This window comes from Ranitomeya variabilis, chromosome 5, assembly GCF_051348905.1.
Source record: "Ranitomeya variabilis isolate aRanVar5 chromosome 5, aRanVar5.hap1, whole genome shotgun sequence".
Classification (NCBI taxonomy): Eukaryota; Metazoa; Chordata; class Amphibia; order Anura; family Dendrobatidae; genus Ranitomeya; species Ranitomeya variabilis.
The window spans coordinates 571962354-571983908 of record NC_135236.1 but is presented as its reverse complement, the minus strand read 5'-3'; the positions used below and the strand labels follow the sequence as shown (position 1 = coordinate 571983908).

Here is a 21555-nt window from a genome sequence, read left to right as displayed (position 1 = left end):
GGAGATTCCCGCCACACTGGAGGAGCTCATTTCTATATCTACCCACATCGACCTCCGTTTTAACGAGCGGAGGTTAGAGCGGACCCAGTGTAGGCAGAGGTTTTAGCTTGCTCCTACCTTCTCCAGCCCTCTAGAAACTCCTGTTCAGGTGTCTGACTCCCATGAGGCCATGAAGGTTTCTCGAGCGGGACCTAAGTCTCGGACCGCTCGATTACCCATGGTTTGTAAAAATTGCCAACAGCTAGGACATTACGCCAATAAATGTCCACTGTGGTCGGGAAACGATCGCGTCTAGTAACCATAGGAGGAGGTTTACTAGACACAGCAGCGTTTTCCTCCACGCTGTCCTTCAAAGGGACAATCATGCTAGGCTCATCCTCTTTAACAGTCGAGCTTTGTGTGGATTCTGGAGCAGTGTGAAATTTCATGTCCTCTGCTTTCGCTTTGCGGCATGCAATACCTCTGGTGATGCTCGCCAAATCGGTAACTGTTAGAGTAGTGAATGGGTCGACACTTCCGTCACAAATCACACACCAGACTGCCCCTTTCACGTTGTCCATGTCCCCTTCCCACCAGGAGATTATTTCCCTTCTTGTCCTTCCTGAGGGAATGGACGAGATTCTGCTGGGAATACCCTGGCTCCACTCCCCACATATTGAGTGGACCTCTAGGAGGATATTGGGTTGGAGTGAATTATGTAAGGACAGATGTGGGAGAGAATGCGTTCAGGTTTCCACCACCGAGATACCCGCAGATCTTTCTTCCCTTCCCAAATGCTGTTGGTCCTATGCAGACGTCTTCTCCAAAAAGGCTGCGGAGACCCTTCCGCCTCACCGTCCCTATGACTGTCCTATTGATCTTTTGCCTGGAGCAGAACCTCCTCGGGGACGGGTCTATCCCCTCTCTCCCGGAAACGGAGGCTATGTCCCAATACATCCAGGAGAATTTGGCAAGAGGGTTCATTAGGAAGTCAGTGTCACCTGCAGGGGCAGGGTTCTTCTTCGTGCAGAAGAAGAACAGAGAATTACGTCCTTGCATAGATTACAGGGGTCTTAACGCCATCACCATTAAGAATAAATACCCGTTGCCCTTGATTTCTGAGCTCTTTGATAGGCTACGGGGATCAAGGGTATTTACCAAATTAGATCAGCGGGGTGCTTATAACCTGATTCGCATCCGTGAGGGGGATGAATGGAAGATGGCGTTTAACACCAGGGATGGGCACTATGAGTATCTGGTGATGCCCTTCGGGCTCTGTAATTCTGCAGCCATTTTCCAAGACCTTGTCAACAATATCTTCTGGGATATGCTCTCCACCTCAGTCGTAGTCTATCTGGATGATATTCTCATCTTCTCTCCAGATATTGATTCCCATCAGAGAGATGTTGGCAGAGTCTTCGACCTCTTTCGAGCAAATTCCCTTTATGCAAAGTTGGAGAAGTGTATGTTTGAGCAGGAGTCTTTACCTTTCCTGGGCTATATCATCTCCGCCCAGGGATTGGCTATGGATCCTGCCAAACTACAGGCTGTGATGGACTGGCAAGAACCCCATTCTCTTAAAGCGGTGCAGCACTTTATGGGGTTCATTAATTACTATCGCCAGTTCATTCCCCACTTTTCAACTTTGGTAGCTCTCTTGGTAGCCCTCACCAAGAAGGGAGCAAATCCCAAATTGTGGTCTGAAGAGGTCTCCAGGTTCTTCTCTTTTATTAAGTCTCATTTTGCTAGCGCTCCCATCCTACATCGAACCGATGTTGATAAGCCAGTTATAATGGAGGTGGATGCCTCATCTGTTGGTGCAGGAGCAGTCCTCTTCCAAAAGGATGCTCAAGGTTGGAAGCATCCTTGCTTCTTCTTCTCCAAGACCTTCACACCAGCGGAGAGGAATTATTCCATTGGGTACAGGGAGTTGCTAGCAATTAAGTTGGCTTTCTCGGAGTGGAGACATCTTTTGGAGGGGGCTCGCTTTCCCTTTCAAGTCTTCATGGGCCACAAAAATCTGGTATATTTGCAAACAGCCCAGCGGCTAAATTCTCGTCAGGCCAGATGGTCTTTGTTCTTCTCCCGGTTCCACTTCACCCTCCATTATCTCGCTGGGGAGAACATTTGTGCTGACGCCCTCTCTCGCTCCGTTGTGTCATCTGAGGAGGAGAAAGGGGAGCCTCGGCTTATTATACCTTCTGAGAGTCTGAGAACCGTAGCTCCGGTTTCGCTAGAGTCTGTGCTTTCGGACAAGACTTTTTGTACCGATTAATTTGAGACCAGAGGTTCTCTCTTGGGCTCATTCGTCCAGCGTGGGTGGACACTTTGGGACAAAGAGGACATCTGAACTGCTGGCGAGGACGTACTGGTGGCCACATATGGTCCGTGACGTTGGAGATTATATTCGGGAGTGTGTCTCCTGCGCCAAAAATAAGTCTCCTCGACAACAGCCAGCTGGGTTACTCTATCCTTTGAAGGTGGCAGACAGGCCCTGGGAGATGGTTGGGATGGACTTTGTGGTGGGTTTGCCCAAGTCTCGTGGCTGTACCATCATTTGGGTTATCACCGATCATTTTTCTAAAATGGTGCATTTGCTGCCGCTTCCACGGCTACCTTCTGCACGGGCCTTTTCAGCGTTGTTTATAAAACACATCTTCCGCCTACACGGTATGCCGGCAAAATTGTCAGTGACCGGGGTCCCCAGGTTGCGTCTCGGTTCTGGAGAGAGCTTTGTCATCTTCTCAGCATTGAGTTGAATCTCTCTTCCGCATATCATCCCTAGACGAATGGGTTGGTAGAGAGGGCCAACCAGACCTTGGTCACATATGTGCGACATTTTTTCTCAGCCAGGCAGGATGATTTGGCATCCTTGCTAAAGTGGGCGGAGTTTGCGCTGAACAACACCGTAGCCGACTCCACTGGACAAACCCCTTTCCTTCTTAACTATGGTCAGCATCCGCGGGTACCTGTGCCTATGCCCGTGTCTTCCGCTTACTCCAGGGTGGCATACTGGGCTGTGGAGGCACAGGATATTTGGGACTGCACTCAGGATGCCATTCGGGCCTCCAAAGAGAGAATGAGGTCCTCCGCCGATGCACATCGGCGCCCCGCTCCGATCTTCGCTCCTGGCGACTTGGTGTGGTTCTCTGCCCGTAACATCAGGCTGAGAGTTGAGTCCACTAAGTTTGCACCTCGCTACTTGAGCCCTTTCAAGGTCCTCAAACAGGTTAACCCTGTGGTCTACCGTTTAGCCCTTTCACCACACCTGGGTATCACCGACACCTTTCATGTGTCCCTCTTGAAACCTGTATACATGTCCTGGTTTTCTGAGTCATCTGCCGTGATATCGGGTTCATCTACGGACGATTACGAGATGAACGCTATTTTGGGGTGCAAGGTGGTACGTGGCAAAAAATATTATTTGGTGGACTGAAAGGGTTATGATCCTGAGGACAGGTCTTGGGAGCCTGCTGAGCATATTCAGGCTCTGCAGCTCATTGCTACCTTCGAGCGTAGCAAGGTCCAAGGAGGGGGGGCTCTAGGAGGGGGGGTAATGTTAGGGGTCCAGTTCCCACCTCTGCACAGGGGGAATCTCGGGCCATCTCCACTGCGGTCTCCAATTCTTCTCCTGCCACAGTGGAGACGTCGGTCCCAGTGTCTCGCTCAGTCTGTGCAAAGGGTTACTGCTGCTTTTCCAGCTTCTGCCATTGAAGCCAGTGCTGAGCAGCAGCGAGCAGAAGCTTTTGGGACTAAGTCCTGCTTTTTCCCTTCTGAGCATGCCCAGGGTAAGATCTCTCATTGGAGATCGAGGGTCACATGCTTAGATACTGCAGCAAAACCCATTGGTTCTCCAGGAAGGTCCTGAAGTTGCTCAGGCTCTGTGGCAGCCTCTCATTGGTCCTTCTAGGAAGGCCCTGTACTTGCTGCAGCTATAAAAGGTTTGCATGGCCGCACGGCCATGCGCTAGTATCAATTCATGTTATGAGTTTTGCGCCAATGTGGTCACTCTTATGTGTATTCAGGGACCCGGCTGAAATAAGCCTCTTAGAATACCGGCACCCCCGGTTAGGAGATTGTGTGTATGGTTTCAGGGCCCCGGCTGAAATTAGCCACTCAGAATACCAGCTCCTCTGGTGAGGAGATTGTATGATTGCCTCCTTGACTGCGTGATCACAAGCTGCTATTTGCTCAGAAGTTACTGTGTATTCCTGTGAAGTTTAACAGGACACAGTCTTTTCTTTACAGCGACTCTGTGAAGCAACAGAGTTCGCTTCTACCACCATATAGTGCCGCCGTTTGCCAGCAGCAGGTTCTTTTCCTGCATGGTGAACCCCGGGCTGCGAACGCAACAAATAACATCTCTATATTTACTCTGTGCGTTCCACCAGCCCTAACAAGAGGTAAGTTGCAAAGTTGTTTATTTTGAGCACTTTGCAATGTTACCCAGCTAGGATACTGAGAAAACATCTTTAATGCTAAGAGTCACTGTCTTAGCTCATAAGCAATATCATATAGTGATTCTCTATCACATCTAATCTGCACAAAACTATTGCTAGAATTGTACAAAAATCATATGCAAAATTAGAAATATAGGACAATTTGTATTATATATTAATGCCTTAAACAAAGTTACATAGTTCACTACTAGGGTTGAGCGACTTTTCATTTTTTGAGATCGAGTCGGGTTTCACGAAACCCGACTTTCTCAAAAGTCGGGTCGAGTGAAATCGGCCGATCTTATTGAAAAGTCAGGGTCGGGGATCGGCCAAAACACGAAACCCAATGCAATTCAATGGGGAAGCATACTTTTTTAATATTTGCTTCAGCGCGATAATATTGAAAAGCCGGTAATTCAATTGCCGGCTTTTCATTTCTCCTGCCTAAACCCGACATGATATGAGACATGGTTTACATACAGTAAACCATCTCATATCCCCCTTTTTTTTGCATATTCCACACTACTAATGTTAGTAGTGTGTATGTGCAAAATTTCGGCGATGTAGCTATTACATTTAAGGGTTAAATCGCGGAAAAAATTGGCGTGGGCTCCCGCGCAATTTTCTCCGCTAGAGTGGTAAAGCCAGTGACTGAGGGCAGATATTAATAGCCTAGAGAGGGTCCATGGTTATTGGCCCCCCCTGGCTACAAACATCTGCCCCCAGCCACCCCAGAAAAGGCACATCTGGAAGATGCGCCAATTCTGGCACTTGGCCACTCTCTTCCCACTCCCGTGTAGTGGTGGGATATGGGGTAATGAAGGGTTAATGCCACCTTGCTATTGTAAGGTGACATTAAGCCAGATTAATAATGGAGAGCCGTCAATTCTGACACCTATCCATTATTAATCCAATTGTATGAAAGGGTTAAAAAACACACACACATGATTAAAAAGTATTTTAATGAAATAAACACACAGGTTGTTTTAATATTTTATTGCTCTCTCAATCCACCTGAAGACCCTCGCTTGGAAAAATAATAAACCAACAATATACATACCCTCTGATGAACTGTCACGTCCCACGAGGTAAATCCATCTGAAGGGGTTAAAATATTTTACAGGCAGCTCTGCTATAATGCAGCTGTGCTCGTGCCTGTAAACCCCGGGGAATGAAGGAAATGTAGGTCAATGACCTATAGTTACCTTCAGTCGCGGTGATGCGCCCCCTGGTGGATGTCCTCATATGACCTGGAGCGTGGGAAAAAATTCCCAGGCTGCAGTTCATGAGGACATCCAGCAGGGGGCGCATCACCGCAACTGAAGGTAACTATAGGTCATTGACCTACATTTCCTTCATTCGCAATTCCTCCATTAATCTGGCTTAATGTCACCTTACAATAGCAAGGTGGCATTAACCCTTCATTACCCCATATCCCACCGCTACACGGGAGTGGGAAGAGAGTGGCCAAGTGCCAGAATTGGCGCATCTTCCAGATGTGCCTTTTCTGGGGTGGCTGGGGGCAGATGTTTTTAGCCAGGGGGGGCCAATAACCATGGACCCTCTCTAGGCTATTAATATCTGCCCTTAGTCACTGGCTTTACCACTCTGGCGGAGAAAATTGCGCGGGAGCCCACGCCAATTTTTTCAGCGATTTAACCCTTAAATTTAATAGCTACAGCACCAAAATTTTGCACATACACACTACTAACATTAGTAGTGTGGAATATGCAAAAAAAAGGGGGATATGACATGGTTTACTGTATGTAAACCATGTCTCATATCATGTCGGGTTTAGGCAGGAGAAATGAAAAGCCGGCAATTGAATTAACGGCTTTTCATATATATCGCGCTGAAGTAAATATAAATATATATATATATATGTGTGTCTCAATGACATATATATATATAAAAAACGAAACCCGACTTTGGAGCTAAGATCGCCGACGGCCGACCCGATTCCACAGTGAGATCGGGTCGGGTTTCACGAAACCCGACTTTCCCAAAAGTCGGCGACTTTTGAAATTGGCCGATCTGTTTCGCTCAACCCTATTCACTACTCTTTGTTGTCCTACAACGTAGATAACATGAAAAACTGCTTCATGGCAGATGAATACTTTGCGTTATAAAGTATTAGAATGTTATAATTCATTCAGTCATTTTAGAGTAGCAGTAACTTTATGCCAACTCCCTTTCTAAATGGAAGTCTGTATAATAAAATGTTCAATTAGGACTAGCAAAGCAAGAAATTGCGATTCTGTTTTATTTCTATCATCTCAAAAGCCAAGTGAACGAAGAAATTCACATTATAATAGAGTCCAAACTCAACTCTACAGTCAGACAAACCAGAAGCATTGGCCAAAAACATTTGTATCATAATTTTTTGCCTGATACTTTGATCACGCATCATAAATACAATAATTGTAAATCAACCTTTTACTAAGAGAACACACGTTTAAGGGTGCTGAGAAGAGATGAGCAGATCAAGTTAAATTCAAATTCAGAAGCAAATTTTGCCAGGAGATTCGATTCACAATTTATTATCTGAATATTGAATGTCTCTTTTTGTGCTCTGGAGTCTTTCTAGATCCCAGAGCTTAATAAACATAAGATGCTCACGTCTCCAGGCCTTCTGCTCCTCCCTATCACCAATCCATTCTGAATGTTGAAATCCTACTCTTCTTACTAGGCCAGGGCTCCCTGCTCTGACGGAATGTTTCTATGCAAGTGTGTGTATGGTTACAATGCCATAACATGCGTCATGGCTTACATCAGAGCTGAAGGTCCCAACATAGCATGAAGATGAAGAGGGCTGAGGATTCAGTACTCGGCAAGGGTGCTAAAAAAATGCACCAAGGACCAGACTGGTGACAGTAAGTAGTGGTAGGGCAGAGAGGCAAGAGTTAAGCCAAGTATAAGATTTTTTATTATTATTCAAAAGCAAATTGCAAAAAAATCTGCACTGTGGCACATGCAGATTATTTTAGTAATCAAATAGAATTAAAGTACACTTGAATATATTTCTTCATCTAAAGTTCTGAGGTCTAAATAGTAAGTGACAGAAAATACAGTCGCATAAATTCTTAGTTTGTGAAAGAGACGTGTAGGAACCTAGGAATCATCTTCCTCAATGGATAAAAACTTTGTCACATAGATTCTCCATCCAAAGGAAAATCATACCTTTCTACTAAACAGATAATAAATTCTATACCTGTTGATAGCCGTACCTATCAACAGAACAAAGGGTCTTGGGCTCCTTAGCGGTTTTAGTGCAGCTCCATTAAGGTAGAGCTATTATCTGTTACTATAACTGAGCTACAGTGTCTACAGGGAGCTCAAGGTAGTCTGAGACACACAAAAGCAACAGGAAAATTCAGTTCACCCTTCATGGAAACCAGTTAAATTTCTAGTGTGGAGAAGGCCGGAGTCTCATCTCTTCAAGACATTTGTATTGGTTGTGAAGGAAGTTATTCCAGCTTCAATCCATAAAATCAAATCCTTTTTTTCGTAATTAAAATAGATATTGCATTACTAAGATATGCATGATTGGGGATAATGCGTGCAAGGAGGAGAAACTGGATGTTTTTTGAATGAATGCTGTGTTCTTAAACTCGGTCAGATGGCCAAATCTGAGACATACCCCGTGGTTGGTTCAGATTGCTTTTTTTTTACCTTCCCCTGCAGCTCTGCATCCTCAGACTGGCTGTAGGGTAAAATGAAAATCTATCACATGCCCATTAGCAATTTAGCACACGAAGAACTGATTTTTAGTAGAGAAGATTATCAGGTAGCTGCCACATACATACTGAGGCCACTGAGATGGATCACTTCCTTAACAACCAGATGTGTGCCTTTTTACAGCAGAGGTTAAGAGATGCCAGGCACTTAAAGTGTAGATTGGGTCATTTTTGAATGTTCAGTGCTGCAATAAATGGGTACTTAAATGCCTTACCATATGATAGTCAGGCTTTAGCAGTCGGAATGGGATAACCCTCTGATCACGACAGCTGAACTCTTTTATTAATCTCTATTACTAATCATGACATTAGGGACTGGGGGACATAACGCTTTGCATTCATTTCTGGATGCTGGGACGGCACTCAGAGCGGTCTGTTCACATAACCTGGTGTTGGGGTACAAGTGTTGCCCTAACAGTGACCTTTGTCATAGTGATACTGATCAGAATATGTTACAAGATGTCACACTGTAATCTCTGTAGTAATTTATAAAAAGTTTTATCAGTTTAAGAAATAACTGCAAAGGTCTGCACAAAAAATGCCGTTAGTTACTGAAATGTATTGGTATGTCTATAAGAATCTGAAAATGTAATTTAACTTGCTATTCAGTGTGAAACATCAAGGTTAAAAAAACAAAAGCAAGCAAAAATCACACTTTATTGTGGAAATTGTAAGATTGTAAAACAAAAAAAGATAATTTGCTTATTCTAATGTATCATAAAAAAACCTGTTAAAATGTAACTTTTATATTACCATTATTAATATAATTATCATCTCGAAACATCAGTGACTGCAGTGATTCATTCAATAAACTATCATGATATTCACCCTACCCTTGTAATGATTAATATCAATATCTAGGTATATAGAATAGTTCACACCGGTATCCAAAAGAGGCACAGAAAGGTATAAATGGATAAAAGTAACAAATGGTGGCACAAATCCAGTCAGATGGATGAGAGAGGATCTTGGTGCAATTAACTGGGACGATATCCTGAGACACAAAAATACACAAAGAAAATGGGAGACGTTTATTAGCATCCTGGATAGGACCTGTGCACAGTATATACCGTATGGGAATAAACATACTAGAAATAGGAGGAAACCAATATGGCTAAATAGAGCTGTTAGGGGCGCAATAAGGGACAAAAAGAAAGCATTTAGAGAATTAAAGGAAGTAGGTAGTGAGGAGGCATTAAATAAATACAGAAAATTAAATAAATTCTGTAAAAAGCAAATCAAGGCAGCAAAGATTGAGACAGAGAGACTCATTGCCAGAGAGAGTAAAAATAATCCCAAAATATTCTTTAACTATATAAATAGTAAGAAACTAAAAAATGACAGTGTTGGCCCCCTTAAAAATAGTCTGGGTGAAATAGTGGATGAGGATGAGGAAAAAGCCAATATGCTAAATGACTTTTTTTCATCAGTATTTACAAAAGAAAATCCCATGGCAGCCAATATGACTAGTGATAAAAATTCCCCATTAAATGTCACCTGCTTAACCCAGCAGGAAGTACAGCGGCGTCTAAAAATCACTAAAATTGACAAATCTCCGTGCCCGGATGGGATACACCCCCGAGTACTGCAGGAATTAAGTACAGTCATTGATAGACCATTATTTTTAATCTTTAAAGACTCCATAATAACAGGGTCTGTACCACAGGACTGGCGTATAGCAAATGTGGTGCCAATATTCAAAAAAGGGGCAAAAACTGAACTCGGTAATTATAGGCCAGTAAGTTTAACCTCTACTGTGGGTAAAATCCTGGAGGGCATTCTAAGGGATGCTATACTGGAGTATCTGAAGAGGAATAACCTCATGACCCAGTATCAGCACGGGTTTACTAGGGACCGCTCATGTCAGACTAATTTGATCAGCTTCTATGAAGAGGTAAGTTCCGGACTGGACCAAGGGAACCCAGTGGACATAGTGTATATGGACTTTTCCAAAGCTTTTGATACGGTGCCACACAAAAGGTTGATACATAAAATGAGAGTAATGGGGATAGGGGAAAATATGTGTAAGTGGGTTGAGAGCTGGCTCAGGGATAGGAAACAAAAGGTGGTTATTAATGGAGCACACTCGGACTGGGTCGCGGTTAGCAGTGGGGTACCACAGGGGTCAGTATTGGGCCCTCTTCTTTTTAACATATTTATTAATGACCTTGTAGGGGGCATTCAGAGTAGAATTTCAATATTTGCAGATGACACTAAACTCTGTAGGGTAATCAATACAGGGGAGGACAATTTTATATTACAGGATGATTTATGTAAACTAGAAGCTTGGGCTGATAAATGGCAAATGAGCTTTAATGGGGATAAATGTAAGGTCATGCACTTGGGTAGAATTAAAAAGATGTATAACTATGTGCTTAATTCTAAAACTCTGGGCAAAACCATCAATGAAAAAGACCTGGGTGTATGGGTGGATGACAGACTCATATTCAGTGGCCAGTGTCAGGCAGCTGCTACAAAGGCAAATAAAATAATGGGATGTATTAAAAGAGGCATAGATGCTCATGAGGAGAACATAATTTTACCTCTATACAAATCACTAGTTCGACCACACTTAGAATACTGTGTACAGTTCTGGTCTCCAGTGTATAAGAAAGACATAGCTGAACTAGAGCGGGTGCAGAGAAGAGCGACCAAGGTTATTAGAGGACTGGGGGGTCTGCCATACCAAGATAGGTTATTACACTTGGGGCTATTTAGTTTGGAAAAACGAAGACTAAGGGGTGATCTTATTTTAATGTATAAATATATGAGGGGACAGTACAAAGACCTTTCTGATGATCTTTTTAATCATAGTCCTGAGACAGGGACAAGGGGGCATCCTCTACGTCTGGAGGAAAGAAGGTTTAAGCATAATAACAGACGCGGATTCTTTACTGTAAGAGCAGTGAGACTATGGAACTCTCTGCCGTATGATGTTGTAATGAGTGATTCATTAATTAAATTTAAGAGGGGACTGGATACCTTTCTGGAAAAGTATAATATTACAGGGTATATACACTAGATTCCTTGATAAGGCGTTGATCCAGGGAACTAGTCTGATTGCCGTATGTGGAGTCGGGAAGGAATTTTTTTCCCCATGGTGGAGTTACTCTTTGCCACATGGGGTTTTTTTGCCTTCCTCTGGATCAACATGTTAGGGCATGCTAGGTTAGGCTATGGGTTGAACTAGATGGACTTAAAGTCTTCCTTCAACCTCAATAACTATGTAACTATGTAACTATGTAAGATATCTGTATAATCAATCAAACTGGGGAGAGTGGGATTAATGTGATCCTCTGAGCAATCCCTTCATAACCGCAGAGGTTGGCCCTCTAACATGAATGAATGCAATGGCACCACCACAGCTCATTGGCTGCCCCTGCCTGGATGGTTCCTGTAATTTTCTATTTGCTCCAAGAGTGTGACCCTAAAACATACATGTTCAGATAAAACATCACAATATTATATAGAAATAGATACATACTCAGTTTCAGCAAATAACATCTCAAACACGCAAACATACATAAACAGTGAAGGAAATAAGTATTTGATCCCTTGCCAATTTTGTAAGTTTTCTACTGACAAAAATACCCATACCTGCATTAAAGAAAAGTGTCAACTTTATAAAAGACTCCTATCCACAGACTCAATAAATCAGTCAGACTCTAACCCCTATAAAATGGGCAAGAGTTTTATAAGGATGTCAGGAACAAGGTAATAGACCAAAAGTAAGATGCTGGGTAAGAAGGAGACAACTTTGTGCAATAGTAAGAAAATGGAAGAAATACAAAATGACTGTCAATCGACATCGGTCTAGGGCACCATTCAAAATCTCACCTCTTGGGGTATCCTTGATCATGGGGAAGGTGAGAGATCTGCCTAAAACTACATAGGGGGAACTTGTTAATGATCTTAAGGCAGCTGGGACCACAGTCACCAAGAAAACCATTGGTAACACATTACGCCATAAAGGTTTAAAATCCTGTAATGCCCCCTGCTCAAGAAGGCACATGTGGAGGCCCATCTTAAGTTTGCCAATGAACACCTAGATTATTCTGTGAGAGATTGGGAGAAGGTGCTGTAATCAGTGGAGACAAAAATTGAGGTCTTTGGCATTAACTCAACTCGCCATGTTTGGAGGCAGAGAAATGCTGCCTATGACCCAAAAAACACCATTCCCATTGTTAAGCATGGAGGTGGAAATATTATGTTTTGGGGGTGTTTCTCTGCTAAGGGCACAGGTCTTTTTCACTGCAATAATGTGAGAATGGATGGAGCCATGTACCATAAAATCCTGAGTGACAATCTCCTTCCCTCAGGACCTTTAAATTGGGTTGTGGCTGGGTCGTCCAGCAAGACAATGACCCAAAACATACAGCCAAGGCAACAAAGGAGTAGCTCAATAAGAAGCACATTAAGGTAATAGAGTGGCCTAGCCAGTCTCCAGACCTTAATCCATAGAAAACTTATGGAGGGAGTTGAAGACCCGAGATGCCAAGCTACAGCCTTAGAATCTTAATGATTTAGAGATGATCTGCTAAGAGGACTGGACCAAAATTCCTCCTGACATGTGCGCAAACCTCATCATCAACTACAAAAAAAAGTCTGACTACTGTGCTTGCCAACAAGGTTTTTGCCACCCAGTATTAAGTCTTATTTGCCAGAGGGATCAAATATTTAATTCTCACTGCAAAATGCAAATAAATATATATAATTTATACAATGTGATTTTCTGGATTTTATTTTTGATATTCAGGATCTCTCAATGTTAAAATTAACCTTCCCTTAAAATGATAGACTGTTCATGTCTTTGTCAGTGGGCAAATTTACAAAATCAGCAAGAGATCAAATAATTATTTCCCGCACTGTATGTCACTCCTGAATTCCATATACTCATATTTCTTCAGTGGTCAGCATTCCAAAACCATTTCCCCGCTTGTTTTCAGAGGTTCTTCAGGGGTAAAAATAGGGCCATAGAACATGATGCGGTTGTGTGACCGAATTGTTTACCTTTGATGAATATCTCCTTTAAGACTGGCACCGCAGAGTTACTTATATCCATTTATATATTGTTGTACCCTGTTTTAGATACTGGAGCGAGGTGCTCCATAAATCTAGACATTGATATTAATAATTTCATTTTTTAACAGAGATTTATTCTATTTCATTGCATGAATCACTGTAGTCATTGGAAATAGTGCCAATAATTATTTTAATAATTATTTAATACAATCTATTTTTTTTAAATGTTTTATTTTCACATTTTTTATGTAATTTTATCATCCTTTTCCATAAAATGTTTGCAAGTTTTATTCCCAAATAGCACAAAAAATCACAAAGGCCTGTACAACCGCGCTAGTTTACAAATTATATTTATGCTGCTAAAATACTGAAAGGGAAAACCTAAAAAAAAAAGTAGCTAGTCACTAAGGGCCAAAGTAGGAGACATTTTCCAACAATGAATAGATTTGTTTTTAACAGCATCAAATTGCCATTATATATTGATTCTTTTTCTACCTGCAGCAAAGTCTTATATAGTTCACCTGGCTGTCATTGGGTTTGTGTTCTAATTAATAGAAGGAGATAGATGTAGCTATACACACACATATAAACATGACGTTATCGAAAAATAAACACTTTACCTTACAAAAAGTTTCAAACTTTTATTAACCCCTAGCTCTCTGTAGAATTAGAAAAAATACTGAAAGCCTGTTCAGTTTTCAGAGCAATGTTAGAAGCCTTAAGCTGTAACAGTATGTTCTTCTGCACCTTTTAAGTCTTAGATTTATTAGTAAGTCCAGCTCAATCACGATGGACATGAATGAGGTGATCTGGGACGAGATGCATTGAAGCACTTATCTGTTTATCATTATTTCCGAACAGCAATGTTGTCCATTATTGCCTCCTGCTGCAATGATGCAAAACAACATTCCTCCTAATTCCTTCAGAATATAGATGACTCCTTTCCCCTTCACCAAAACCAGGGCATGAGTTACTGGAAAATTCCCCTGCATGCTGACGTGCAGAACTACAATCAATGAGGTTCACAATTATAGAAACAAGACCCCGGATGAACCCCTGCATAATATCAATGTCACCCATGCAGAACCCCGACAAGGGTGCACTTCCCAAAGTCCTGGGAGCCCCCGTCCTTCCCACTATCACTAGGTGCACATGGACTTGAAAGCAGCAGACATAGTAACAAGCACACAAGCCCCAACGCTGGGAGTCTACCTAGTAACAGCAATCTGCATCCATCTCTCAGACAGAGGAGACATGAATATTACCAGCTTCTCCTGCAGCTTCTTTATTTCAATGCTATGCGGCCACTTCTATCCTTGTGTCCCTGTCCCACGCTCTAATCTCCAGTAGTTACACAGCATAAGCATCTCCCACAGTAGGCAGAAAGTCCCAGCAGCCTGTCTGCAGTCCAGCTCCTTATTACTATAGTACACAGTGACAGGCGAGGGAGGCAGCAGCCGGTGGGTGCACACTGAATGGGGAGGACGGCCAATCCCCGGCTGCTGCTCCAGCATTCACATACATAGCAGATTGGGAGCTACCACTGCTCGCCCAGGCCAGGGAGGGCGAGAAGGGACACAATCAGCTGGAATGCTGCCATGTAGCTGTCCGTCTGCGGAACCCTCATTGTCACATTAAGAATGCATCATTCACATCCTGACACTTAACTATCTCCTTGCTGAATCTTCATTTTCTTCCCTGCAAGTTTTAAAGCATGGTCCATAATGTATTCAAATCCTGCTGTTTAACTTTTTCTTTGCTGAACCTTATGTCCTTGCCCCTGCAAGTTGTAATACATGCTACTATCAATTGTTCAGATGCTGCCGTTTAACCATCTCTTTGCTGAAACCCAAAAGGAGATTGGACACTAGAGCAGAGTAAAATACTGTAAGTTTTTATTACAACAAGATTTTCTTAAAAAGCCATATAACATGGCAATCATGTATAAATATAGAAAGACACAATAAAAAAGGGTTACAGATGAATATCCTAGAACCACATACAAAAGCACAGTATTGCAGGAGTAATCGAAAAAATTAGCTACTGTAGTAGTATAAGGTAAGCCACAGTAAATCAATACAATATTACATCGAATTTCATTATATGGTAAGTGTGGTACACCTTCAAAGAAAGTGTATGTATAGGCAAAGAAGGTTCAGACAATCACATCATAACAATTTACTAAATCAGATCACACTAAAGTGCAAAGTGCTAAAGAGTTGTAATGGTAAGTAATACAACCCCAATGTATAAACATTTGCATGTGCAAAGGGTAGGTACCTAAGTGAAAATATACACATGATCATAAGTACTAGCTTAACACCGTGGAGAGTATACAAAAGGTATATAAGGAGAAACCCATAGCCTAAAGAAAGTAAGGCTGGGGAAAGAGAGATATTAAAGCCAAGTACTAGGAAGAGAGATGATGAGACATGCTGAACCGACCTGCGCCTGGACGTGGAGAGAGGGACCCCTCTTTGCTGAACCTTATTTTTTATCTCTGAGTTTTAATTCAATGCTCAGCTTTCATTTTCACCACTGCAATTTTTATTTGTGCTAGGGAAATCTGATGAATCTCTTGCTAAATGATCTGATGCACACGTTGTTTTATCTCTAGTGATATAGCCATGCAAGTTTGCTTACCGCTGCATAGTACTGTGAGTTTATTAGGTGGGTAAGCTAATTTAGTAAGTACATGCCTATACAATAAGTGCTATATTAGGGGAAACACTCTTGCTAGAGGGTCAGAAGACATCTTGGCTGAGTGAAACATGCAGAATGTTTCTTTACAGTAAAGCATGATAGCGGCACACGTGCTTTTCTCTACATTTCTGTTGTATGTTTCTTCCTTAAAACACTTTCATGCAGGCTTGGACTGGCCCATAGGGTAACAGGGCAATCCCCCGGTGGGCCCCCAATCCATCTGTATGGTCAGTATTTGGTAATAATTCACTTGAAAAAAGCAGCAGCTCATCATTCATTAACCAAACTACCCAATGTATTATTACATAGAAATATAGGTACATTTGTGAAGGAGCGTAGTCTAATATTTGTATGCTGGTGAAAAGTGGGCCCCCCAAAATCAATGTTACCGGTGGGCCCTTGGCACCCCAGTCCGACACTGCTTTCATGTAGTTAATGGTTTGGTGTTTTTCTTATTTTTTCATTCACTTTCTTGAATTACATTAAACTATCTTATTCTGCTCTAGAAAACAAAAGTCAGGCTCATAAATCACTGATCCATTTACTGTCTTTCTCTCATAGTCCGGCAATTAGCCACATCTTTCATAACTCAAATTCAACTTCTTCTACTGCTAACTCCAACCTCTCTTACTTGTCATACAAAGACAGTCCTTAAATATAATTAATATCATTTTATGTACCCTTTCCAAGCATTTTACATTTTTTCTACCTGAGAAGATGAATAGGACTTGATGTAGCCTTCTTCTGACTTTGACCAGTTTCAAATGTTATTAACTGTATTTTCCAAGACTCTAACCCCAGTCTGTAATACTTTATTCTAAAAAATGATTGGCTTTCTCAAAATACACCTACTACTTATACCAAATTTTACACACAAATTACATTTTTAATGATTCTACAGTCTTTATTGCTTAAAATCTCTTCCTTCACATGCCAACTTGCATTTTAGAGCACTTCTTGCTTCCCTCTGCTGACAAGCTTTTTGGAGATGGAAATTTAATTCTCCAGCAGGACTTGGCACCTGTCCACACTGTCAAAAGTACCAATATCTTGTTTATAAACAACAGTATCACTGTGCTTGATTGGCCAGCAACCTCTCTGACCTTATAGAGAATCCATGGCTGGGGTCACACTTGTGTGTGCAATCTGAGGAGCTTGTGCGAGTCTCTCGCATCAATACCTGGCACTGTCACCAGCACTCGGAACCGGAGCATTCAGCTGCATGTATTTCTATGCAGCTGAATGCTCCGGTCCCGAGTGCCAGCGGCAGTGCCAGGTATTGATGCGCGAGTTTCTCGCATTGCACACACAAGTGTAACCCCAGCCTATGGGGTATTTTCAAGAGAAAAATGAGAGACACCAGACTGAACAATGCAGATGAGCTAAAAGCTCCTATCAAAGCAATCTGGGCTTTCATAACACCTCAGCAGTGCCACAGGCTGATCGTCTCAATGCCACGCAGCATTGATGCAGTAATTGATGCAAAAGGAGCCCCGACCAAGTATTGAGTGCATTTACTGAATATACATTTCAGTAGGCCAATATTTTGGATTTTAAAATCATTTTTCAAGTTGAAATTATAACGCATTCTAATTTTCTGAGACATTGACTTTTGGGTTTTCATTGGCTGTAAGTCATAATCATCAATATTAACAGAAATCAACACTTGAAATTGATCACTCTGTTTGTAATGACTTTATATAATATATGAGTTTCACTTTTTGCATTGAAGAACTGAAATCAATTCACTTTTTGATGATATTCTAATTTTGTGAGAAGCATCTATATTTTGGCATATGTCAACCATACTGTATTTCCACATGAATTATAAGCTCTTGCACAGTGCCCACAATGTTTTTGTTGCAGCTGCTAGTTTGTTACACCGTAATGTCTGTACTTATTTTATACAGTTACCATCTGAAATTAGTAGATGCAAAATCTGCTGGCACTGTACTAAAAAAGTACTTCAGACAACTCCTCTAAGCTCCCAGTTCCAGCGCTCCAGTACCTTGGACAGTTCATATGGTTTCATCATCAGTTGTATTATTCATTTACAGTCACATGCTGTTGACATCTAGGTTTGAGTATGAAAGCGATACAATGTCTATTTGAATAAGGGTAAAATATAATGATTCCTAAAAAATTAAGGCATGTTAGAGCTCTGAGGAAGCTGGAAAATTAGTGCTAGGCAAATGACGCCCACTTGCTTGTTTCTGTAATTCCTTCCATACAGTTGTAATTTCCACTGTAACATCACTCATGTTCTGATTATTACTGTATGTGTTCACTCGCCCTTGCTTTCCATGCACAGGGTGCTAATAAAATGTTTGTTTCTACCCCGTCATCCAGGGCTTTGCATCCTGCAAATAAAACATGATTTATGAACAGATTGTGTCATGTGGCGTGTACTGCTTCTCATAGTATTTTTGTCTCTCACTGTAAATATTGATTTGTGCATTCTGTCTGTTTGCTCCTGTTTAGAGATTTTGTGCAAATATATGTGTTAAATGCTTTTTTATAGGGCTTTATTTGTTTAGTTGTGCTACATTATAATGAAAGTGCAATTATAGTATATATTACGAGCCTTGTCACATGACTTAGGATAATAGCCAAACCAGAATCTCAATTTGCAGACTCTGTGTTTTGGGGTACTGCCCCTCGTCAGTGCAAAGTCTCCTCACCTCGACATGCTTATCATGTCACTCTCCGCACGGAGAAATGATACTTCTTGGATCCCAGTCAGACGCCTCTCAATCAGCCAAACCAGATCTCCACTTTGCACTGACGAGGGGCAGTACCCCGAAACACAGTGTCTACAAATTGAGATTCTGGTTTGGCTATTATCCTAAGTCATGTGACAAGGCTCGTTAAAGGGTCGACATTGACTGTTAGGATTGCTACTTCCAATAGGTGGCACTAGAGTTCTAGTCCTCTGTTTTTGGGAAAATTCTCAATTCATATTCAATACTGAGTAGTCTTTTAGAATATTGTTGAACTTCTAGAAATGTGCAGAAGTTTCTACAATTTTCCAGAATTATCTAGAAGTTTCTAGAAACTTTAAGAAAATTCTAGAATGTTCTCGGACTGTTCAATAGTAGTCATACAAGTGTAAAATCACAGGTGACTCGAACCAACATTACAGTTTATGTTATTACTGAGTAAGAGAATAACAAATTGTAGTTAAAGATCAATTATTTGTTTTAGATGGCATCAAGAGGTTGTTTGCACATTTTGCTACATGTGTGGACAATTTATAAAGACGAGCTCTGGGACAGCTGTGATACTAAGGCGCACTATCACAGAAAGGACTGGCCACAGCGGACCGAGTTCTATGTGGGGAAGAGCAATGTCAAGTGGGAGCCGCTGATAGAACCTCTGAAGGTGTTGATACCATCACTGCACATCAAGTTAGACCTGATTTATCAATTTGTCATGGCTCTTGACACAGAGTCAGCGGCTTTCAAGTACCTCCAAGATCTCTTTCCAAAGTTGTCCGAGGCAAAGATCAAGGCTGGTATCTTCGTTTGACCGCAGATGAAGAAGAACATAGAATGTGACGAGTTCGCCAAGCTGCTTAACAGAAAGGAACTGGAACAGTGGCTTGGAACTGTTTTGTTTCAGTGGTTCATGGCTTCCTGGGTAATCACAAGGCTGAAAACTATATGAAGTTGGTTCAGACTCTCATAAAGAATTACGCCATAATGGGATGCAGAATGTCTCTCAAAGTCCATATCCTTGACGCTCATCTTAACAAGTTCAAGGAGAACATGGGAGCTTATTCAGAGGAGCAAGGCGAGTGCTTTCATCAAGATATATTGGACTTTGAACATCGCTACCAAGGACAGTATAATGAAAACATGATGGGGGACTACATTTGGCCATTTCTTTGAGAAAGCAATTTGCAGTACACTCGCAAATCTAGAAAAACTACTCACTTCAGAACCTTTTTGAGTGATTTTTGACTGTCTTTGTCTATTTACCATGCAAGTGTTTTTTTTTATCAGCCCGCATGAATGAAAATATAATAATTTCCTTTTTTTGTCACAATAAATCAATAAATACAATTTTTTCTTTCCTGTGGTCATAAAATCAAAGTTTGCGCTGAATGCAGTCGTTTTTCCATAATCTTTAAACATAAACAGTTGACATATAACATTTGGAAGCCAGGAACAAAAATTGTGTTACATAGTGAATTAATCTCTATCTTTTATCTCTCAATTTCTTCTATCTATCTATCTATCTATCTATCTATCTATCTATCTATCTATCTATCTATCCCATATCTATTTATTGATCTATCTATCTCATTTCTATCTCATATCTATCTATCGATCTTTCTATCTCATATCTATCTATCGATCTATCTATCTCATATCTATCTATCTCATATCTATCTATCTCATATCTATGTTGGGATGGGCTAATAAAAGTAGCTCCTGCTTTTTCACTACGAATGGTGTGCTGCCTCCATTTTTTGGATTCCTGTAATTGAGGTTTTGGTCTATGCCTGGGGGGCTCTGCACCTAATTTTTCTTCTTTTTACTTTTGTCTTTTTGTGCTGCTCTAATTCTTCTCTTTGTTTATCTCATATCTATCTATCTATCTATCTATCTATCTATCTATCTATCTATCTATCTATCTATCTATCTATCTATCTGTCATGCCTCTAATGAAAGCGCAATATGTATCACACACCATTAGGTGCTGATACTTTTTTCCTCAAGTGCAGCTATAAATATCAAACAAATGCAAAAAGAATTGTCTCAGTGGTTACTTTAGACCATTATAACCTCATGACTCAAGACTCCAATTATCTACGATGCTGTCAAAGACACTGAAGTGCACATTAGAATTTTTTATGACACACTACAGTACATGCTCGAGATATAATTTGTCCTATAGACAAGATGATATAGCTAAAAATCATTAGAAAATAATTAATGCAGAGAAAATATGCAAGTTACAGTGCTCGTTAATTTGTGTTGACTACTATAAATCTACAAATGACAGTAAATAATACATTATTTTGTGAAATCTGAAGCCCGATGTCCCAGTTTTCCCAAAACTTTGATTTGAAGCAAATCAATTTGTTGCAAATTGCAAAGCCTTCATATGCCCTTAAAATACACGTGTAACACTCTGAGGTCTCCAACAATTAAATTCAACCTCCTTTCAAGCTCTTTAAAGCATATACAGCCTTAGTAATGCCCTACAATTAGAGTTGAGCGACTTTTACTTTTTTCGGATCGAGTCGGGTTTCGCGGAACCCGACTTTGTCAAAAGTCGGGTCGGGTGAAATCGGCGAATTTATTGCGAAAAGTAGGGGGCCGACTGAAACACGAAACCCAATGCAAGTCAATGGGGAATCAAAGTCAGCAGTGAGTGGAGGACAGGAGAACAACTACAGTGCCCATTTTAATGCCAAAAACATAATTTCTTATTACTTAAGCTTGCCAATCTTAATTTACTTTATAATAATAGTTAGGCATTGAAAGTTGGGGGTCATTTGGCTAAAGTTGTGGGGGGGTAGGGCTGGCTCAAGATTTTTGTGGGCCCAGGAAGCGCAGAATACGTCACGGCGGTGGAGCAGGGAGAGGTAAGTATTTCAACTTTGCAAGTGCTGTGATCCTGAGATAGCAGGGGAGGGCACTCGTTCGTAGGACGGTGCAGATGAA

The 21555-nt window shown here is 41.4% G+C and overlaps 1 protein-coding gene across 5 annotated transcripts in view; it reads right to left on the bottom strand.

Moving 5' to 3' along the window:
• Positions 1 to 14693, bottom strand: part of LOC143773852 (teneurin-2-like) — a 2235081-nt gene extending 2220388 nt beyond the window's left edge. For 3 of the 5 annotated variants that reach the window (XR_013215403.1, XR_013215402.1, XM_077261180.1), the window contains exon 1: positions 14443 to 14648. The gene's annotated coding sequence lies outside the window, so the exon portion shown is untranslated. Of the gene's footprint in view, positions 1 to 14442 lie in introns of all 5 variants that reach the window. The other 2 variants (XR_013215401.1, XM_077261179.1) reach the window with 1 other exon arrangement.
• Positions 14694 to 21555: the final 6862 nt, after the last annotated feature.